Source organism: Rhagoletis zephyria, unplaced genomic scaffold, assembly GCF_001687245.7.
Source record: "Rhagoletis zephyria isolate East Lansing unplaced genomic scaffold, Rhagoletis_zephyria_1.1 Rzeph_scaffold_12297, whole genome shotgun sequence".
NCBI classification, from domain to species: Eukaryota; Metazoa; Arthropoda; class Insecta; order Diptera; family Tephritidae; genus Rhagoletis; species Rhagoletis zephyria.
In genome coordinates this window covers 1-7447 of record NW_016169371.1, presented here as the reverse complement: position 1 = coordinate 7447, position 7447 = coordinate 1, and the positions used below count along the sequence as shown (strand labels likewise).

The 7447-nt window shown below is 38.1% G+C and overlaps 1 pseudogene; it reads left to right on the top strand.

The window, feature by feature from the left end:
* The first annotated feature begins 1260 nt into the window (after positions 1-1260).
* On the top strand, positions 1261-7274 carry LOC108377559 (low-density lipoprotein receptor-related protein 2-like; annotated as a pseudogene).
* The last annotated feature ends 173 nt before the right edge of the window (positions 7275-7447 follow it).

Here is a 7447-nt window from a genome sequence, read left to right as displayed (position 1 = left end):
ATGAAATTAAAAATGCATACCGAGGGTGCAGCGAGAAATACATTCACGAAAAATTTATTTCGATAAGTAGGGCTAGATCGAGATGTTCTTAAAATAAAATGTAATATTGCACGTTTCATGGTATCACTGCATAGGAAAAACACTTCAGTAAATAAGTGCGTTGACAATTTTAGCTGGGAAACTAAGAACGTACATACATACATATGTATATCAAAATGAACACACCGTGCGGAAAAAACAAAAAAACAATCAAAACACACGAAAGAATCGATACACTTACGAAACTATAGTAAAACTACGTTTTTAGTTTTTCACTCTGACGTCAAGACCCATTCGTCCTTATGCACAAAAAAAAATTATTCTGTTATAATTCTACAGAATTTTTTCTTTTATATGATACCCATATACATTGCACTGAATTTTTTAAATAATTTTTTGAAATAATCACATTGTTTAAATTCCAAAGTCATTTAAAAAAAATCTGGCGTCGGAGAGAAAAACTAAGTACCTACGCAGTTTTACTATAATTTACCCATAGTTTCGCGATTATATTCATTTGTTTGCATGTAAAATTTACTGTCGCACGATGATATTAATTCTTCAAAAAGTTTCGCAATTACAAACATCTAATTCGAAGTAAATACTTACTAGGTCCTTCATATCTACTTCTGAAACGAGTACATACATATCTACATATATAAATATATACATACGTATAATTGAAGCAGACACCTGTCTTACGCAGCTTATTTACCGCGCATATGCCAACGATTTTCGAGTGTAATGCGCAATAATTTGTTGTGCATATTTTAATTACACTCGAAAGACGAAATCATCCATCAATCGCTTTAAGCACCAATATATTCATTTAAGCATGCATATGTATGTACATATGTATGTAAAATTGAGTGTATCGAAAGAGTTTGAATATGAGGCGAGATGTGCTAACGAAATTTCCCACCAACAGCAATGCCAAATTTAATGGCATTACACATTCATACATAACTCTTGCTTGCAGAGGATATACATACATACATATGTATGTATGTATGTATAAAGCTTTGTGGTAATATATGTTGGTGATATAACAAATGCAAACGATATGAAATCCTCTTACACTTAAGCCGATATGTATGTATGTATGTACATAGTATATGGTGGTTGTTGGTACAGCCTTTAGAGTGCGTACAACAGCTTTCCTTCAATATCCGGTATTATCCTTTTCGGCTTTTCTCTGCGCCAACGTGTGGAAAATCGAAAATGATAAGTGGTATGGATGCGATACAGAGAATTCGTGATGTGTGTGAATAGCAAATTTATTGAACATATAAAATACAATAAAATAGTGTACATAATTTATTGGTTGACCAACAGCAGCAGATATAAGGTTGCAGTACATACTTACATACATGCATATACCGTTAACAATACAATGCGAATGCGTCGTCATTCATATGTTCATATACATATGTATGTACATACTTATGCGCCAGTCAACATTGGTTGGTAGTTTAACTTTTGAAACATGCGGTTTCTGGTATATTCGAAAAGTAGATATTTACAAGTTAAAATATGAAAAGTAATTTTGCTTATCATTTATCAAAACTTTTTGCTCATTTTTTATTGTACACCATCTTTTTATTGTATGGGTACTTACATAAATATTTCTGAATATGAATGAATGAAAAATCCCACCAGATGACAAAACAGTTTAAGCTCAAAAAATCTACGTAAAAATATTTTAACAAATTGTATCAACGGAATCATAATAATGAGATTTTTGACGCTGTTTTTTAACTTTTTTCAAATATTTGTGTAAGAAAAACTTGAATAACTGCTCCAAAACTTTACCGATGTAGACTTATGAGGTATCAGTGGGGTGGTATTTTTGCAAAAAAAACTCATTCACGTCCCAATTTTTTTTTTATCAAATACCAACACATCTTAATTCAACATGGAATGACACGTGTTTATCTTACCTTCCTCTTTCATACTTTGAATGAAATTATTCGCAAAGAAATTAAAGGGGTGAGAAAATACCTTACTAATAATACCTCATAAATCTAAATTGGTAAGATGTTGGCTGAGTTATTCAAGTTTTTTTTTAAACCAGTCTTTGAAAAAAATTCAAAAATAGCATCAAAAATCTCAGTATTATGATTCCATAGAAATTTTTTTTTTTTAATTTTTAGCAAAATTTTTAAGCTTAAACTGGTTAGTCATCTGAGGTAATTTTTTAAAAAAATATTTAAAAAAAAATCTTTTTATTAATAAACAACTCAATTTTTGAAGGTATTTTCAAATCGGTCCAGTAAATCCGGTAAATCTTAATATATTTGCGAGGTATTTTGGTGGAAGTCCTAAAATTTAATAGATTTTATAATTCCAGTGGAAAACAGTACCGATTTTATTTTTGTATGAAGTCTACTGTACATAAGTGTACGAAGTGCTTTTTAAAATTTTCAGGCAATAGCCTCATGCGATTATCGATTATATTTTTTGTTGTTTGTGTGAAATATTTTATTTTTATTAGTATTTTTCTTTTAATCAAAATAAATATGTTGAAATAAAAGTGAAAATAAAAAGATATATTTTGCCAGAGCCTATTTTATTTTACTTTTGAAGACTACATACCGCTAGCTAAGAGTTAAAGTTAAAATAATATCGTTTTCTAAACGATCGAGCTAACTATTTTATTTCTAACCACTTATTTTAAGTGATATGCAAATTTGCTAAGTCACAGAAAATGTGATAAATCGCAAATAATAAAAAAAGAAATTTTATAAGAAATCTACATCTACGGTGACGAATTTACAAAAAAGATGCATGGGGGCCTTTTTTACTTTAAATAGACATTCATTCCAACAAATTAGATTTCAAATTGAAAACATATTTCTTTGAAAATAATTTAAAATCGCTGTTATGGGAAAACCAAAAATACTGTGTGAAAAAATCATGTTACTTTTTTTTTTGCAGTCAATTGTAGAACTGGCAATTTACACTTCATAGGACATTGCAGTGTTTAATTCGCCAGTTGCTAGCATGCAAAAGAGAATTAATGCGCAGTAGTCATGTCTCTAAATTCTATAAAATCGAACCAGTTCGGCGCTAGTTGCTTTCCCGATAGGGAAGGCTTTGAGTTATATTAAAAATGATGAGTTAAAATAAGCTCAATGGTCTACATCAGTTACTTGTAAAATACTTATTCATGAGTTGCCTCACAGTTCTCCATACTGCTCTCTGTTGGGTGCCTTTTGTACTTTCATTCGCTCATTGGCCATTCATTCCCTTCAACGCTTTATGATGTCCATGTCAGTGCCACAAACATAAAAGTAAATTGTTGCTGTTTTTCTACTCTTTCTCCCTCTGTTTCCAATATAAATATCGGCTTTATCATTTTTATTTGTTTTAACTATGCGTTGATTTAAAGATTTGCCTTTGTTGATGACATTCACTTTATATTCTACCAAAAGCATGCCATTCATGGTGTTGACATAATGTATGTATACTTCATTCATTTTCATATCCTTCGGGCCACTTGAACAATACATACATAAATAGTACAAGTGTCAATACAGGTGAAACTTATAAATAAAAAGTACTTGCATGGAAAATCTGAAAGCACTGTAACTGGTCACGCTTGCCCGGTTATCTGGTTATCTGGTTAAATATAATTTTTCTGTAGTGTATTTTGTTGCTGTTCAACAGATAACCTGATAACCAGGCAAGCAAGAACAACCACACTAACTATGAGGAAGGAGAAGAACTAAAGTGAAAGCTCACGAGACCGAACTTTTTGTTGCCTGAAATTGAAGGCCGTGATGTCGGCAACATTTTGTTTCCGATGGGTGGATTCTGTAACCAATTAGCAGAAATATTCGAATCGCTATCACACTTTTTTCCGCGTTATATGAATGTTTTTACATCAAAAAGTGCGATAGCGATTCGAAAATTGTCGCAAACTGGCTACAGAATCTCCCCCCAGTTCTGTTTTAAGTGTTTTGTTTGAAATCAAAAAACAAAAGTCTAGATCCGTGATTCCTAAAGTGGTCCATGTGACCCCCAGAGGTACACAAGAGACTCGAGGGGGGTCTACGTTGGCGTGAAAAAATATGGGTGTTCACGAATTGTAAGTGGGGGTCCACGAAGATTTATCTGGTTTCGATAGTTAAGGATAAAATCGTAGGCTTGGCTTTACCTCCTACACTCAGAAAAAACATTCCTTAATGCTAGGAAAAAAGTATATTACTCCAAGGAAATATTACCTAACTCTAACCACCTACAACCGGACTCGAACCGCCATCTCAGAACCAGAAGCAGTAGCCTTCACCACGGCGGTGGTGAAAAAGGGTCGTATTGAGACTTAAAAAAAAAAAATTTGAATCATTGAGGTTCTAATTTTCAGATTTCTTATTTATAAACTGCTGGTTGGAACGGTCCTCTTGTAATCCTGACAGATAGCGCGACAAAAATAACTTTGCAAATATGTGTTTTTTTTTTGGTCCACGGCCTGGAAAAAAGCGTTTCAGTTAGACCGGTATATGGATCAGATGGTCTCCTTATCTAGCTTTATTCTCCTATATTTTAAAATCTCTAAATGCAATTATTTTAATATTTTTCAAGAGTGACACGAAGTATTTTGGTATAAACAAAAATACTAAAATTTAAAGAACTTTACCGCTTGAATAAGTTCAATTCGATTTGCTAATTCTTATTTCCTTTTTCTCCGTTTTTTTTTTCTCTTTTCATTGCTTTTCAATCATCGTTTGCTTGGACCAACGTTTTGCCTTTGTATGCTGCCATGGTGCCGTACTTTTGTGGCTGCTTCTATGTACCGATGTCTAACAACTGGAACTGATGAAATGAATCAACTTTGTCGCCATCGTCACCGCCTCATTGCTTTGCCGCCTTTGATGATGCTGCAATTTTCCGTTTTGTTGCCTACGCAATCTGCCTGTTCTTTATGGCCATCATCGTCCATCGCCCAACCTATGTTGTATGTGTGTATGTGTGGGTGCTACCAACGGTATTGACAACTACATTACCCTATTGATGCTGGTCGAATACACGCACACCACACCCGCATCATCACACACAAATTCAATTGCCGTCAATATATCTCCGTTTCCAATTTCTCTGCGAAATGCTTTGCACTTCCGCTGTCTGCTTGCGTGTGCATCGGTCTCTGCTGGCTGTCAACAAAATTTTCCTACGCCGACCCATTGCCATGCAACCAACATCGACGTCGTTCATCTTTACCATCACGAAACATCTCGCCATCGCCGTCGCCATCGCCATCCACTCCCACACTCATTGTTCTTGGGGCTCCCTCCACTGAACAGCTTATAGAAAATGTCAGTCGAGCGATGTATTCTGCAATGCGCCTGGTGGTTTGGCGCCCTCGGACGGAGTCGCTTGTCCGGTCCGTGCGTGCCGAAGGAGAAACGTTGCGATGGCTATCTGGACTGTCGCAATGGACGCGACGAGGAGGGCTGCACAGGCATCTCATGTCGTTTGGATCAGTTTCGTTGTGCCAATGGGCAGAAGTGTATCGACGCTTCGCTCAAGTGTAATCACAAAGACGATTGCGGTGACAAATCTGATGACAGGGCTGCAGTAAGTATTCAATCGTGAAATCAACATCAACATCACCATCACCACATTGTTGGCATTCCCAGCACAGTTTACACTTCAAATCATGCAATGTGCCCTAAAGTGGGGCATGACGAGTTGTACATATGTACATATGTACATATGTGAAGCATATGGAGCGTTTCAAGCGTTTACTCAACGGGCTAGTAGATAAGTGAGTAGGGAGAAACAAAAGAGGTGGCGGCTCATTGAATTTTATCTCAAGAAAAGGATGCCAAAATGCTTAGGTTCTTTTGGCGCCGAATGGACATCACTCACTCAAAATGTGCAACTGCCGATGGCATCCATTCATTTTGCATCGCATGAGTGCGGATTGACTAACGTTTAAAACTTCTCCATGCTTGTGCTGTAAAAAGTTGATCCTACACATCCGTTACGTTTGAAGCGTTCCATATGTTTAAGCCTCGAACAGCTGTCGCTAACGTTGTGTTTTAGCAACTACATATCATCATCTTCCCCTTTCAGTTCATCTACTCCTTCTGAAGATGCATTCAATCAAATAAAAATTCAACTCGTTCAACTCTTTCGCATTCAAGCATTATCATCATTTTTTGCATTCATCCTCGATTTGCAATTCTCTTACAGATTTTCCACCCTGCCATCATGGCCAATTTCGTTGCACGAATGCCTTGTGCATTCCATCCAACTTCTATTGTGATGGATATCACGATTGTGCGGATGAAAGTGATGAGGCCAATTGCACGGCAATCGCATGTCCTGATAACAAGTTCCTTTGTCCGCGCGGCGGCCGAATGGCACACCCAAGTGCATACTGAAATCTCAACTTTGCGACGGTAAACGTGATTGTGAGGATGGCAGCGACGAGGAGACCGCCTGTTGTAAGTGTGCCAAAATTGCTCTTAGCGCGCCTGCTTCCACATTTTGTCGTTGTTTCTAAGTTTTATTTTTTTCTTCCCGCACAGCTACCGGTTCTTGTCCCGCGCTCAGCTGTGAATATCGCTGTGGCCCTCGCTTACTGGTGGCGCTTGCTATTGCCGAGTGGGCAGGCCATCGCTGCTGACAACCGCACCTGCATGGATCTGGATGAGTGCGCCGAATGGGGTCACTGCGATCAGCTTTGCACCAACACCGATGGTTCGTATACTTGCCAGTGCGCGCAGGGTTACAGTTTAATCAAAATTCGAAATGTATTGCGCCTGATGCCAACAACTCAGCTAATATTTGCGCATGATCGCGCTGTTGTGCGCATGTCTGCACATGGCAGCGATCCACGTGTGCTGGCTAATGCCACTGCTGCTCAGGTGTGGCTTACCACTATCAACGTAACACACTGTATTGGTCCGATATTAAGACACGCAAGGTGCAATCCATACCATTGGATGTATTTAACGGTGCTATCTCGCCCTTGGATCTTACGCTGCCCGGTACTTGGGCACCCGTCGCGCTGGCCGTCGATTGGGTGGGCGACAAGATCTATGTGGCAGACTTGATTGGACAGAAAATTGACGTTTTTGAATTGAGCGGCATTGGCATGCGGTAGTGTTGGGCTCAAACCTCACCAGTCCCGCTGATTTGGCGCTAGATCCCACATCGGGTCTGATGTTTGTCGCCGACGGTGGTCAGGTGCTGCGCGCGCATATGGATGGTACGCATGCGCGTTCAATTGTTCCGAAGCGGCGTACAAAGCTTCTGGCGTTACGGTAGATATATCGCGAAACGCGTTACTGGTGCGACTCGTTGCTGGACTAATTGAGACTGTCAACTATGAGGGTAATCACCGCATAATGGTGTTGCGTGGCCAACAAGTGCCAAGCCCGTCACGACTGGCTCTGTT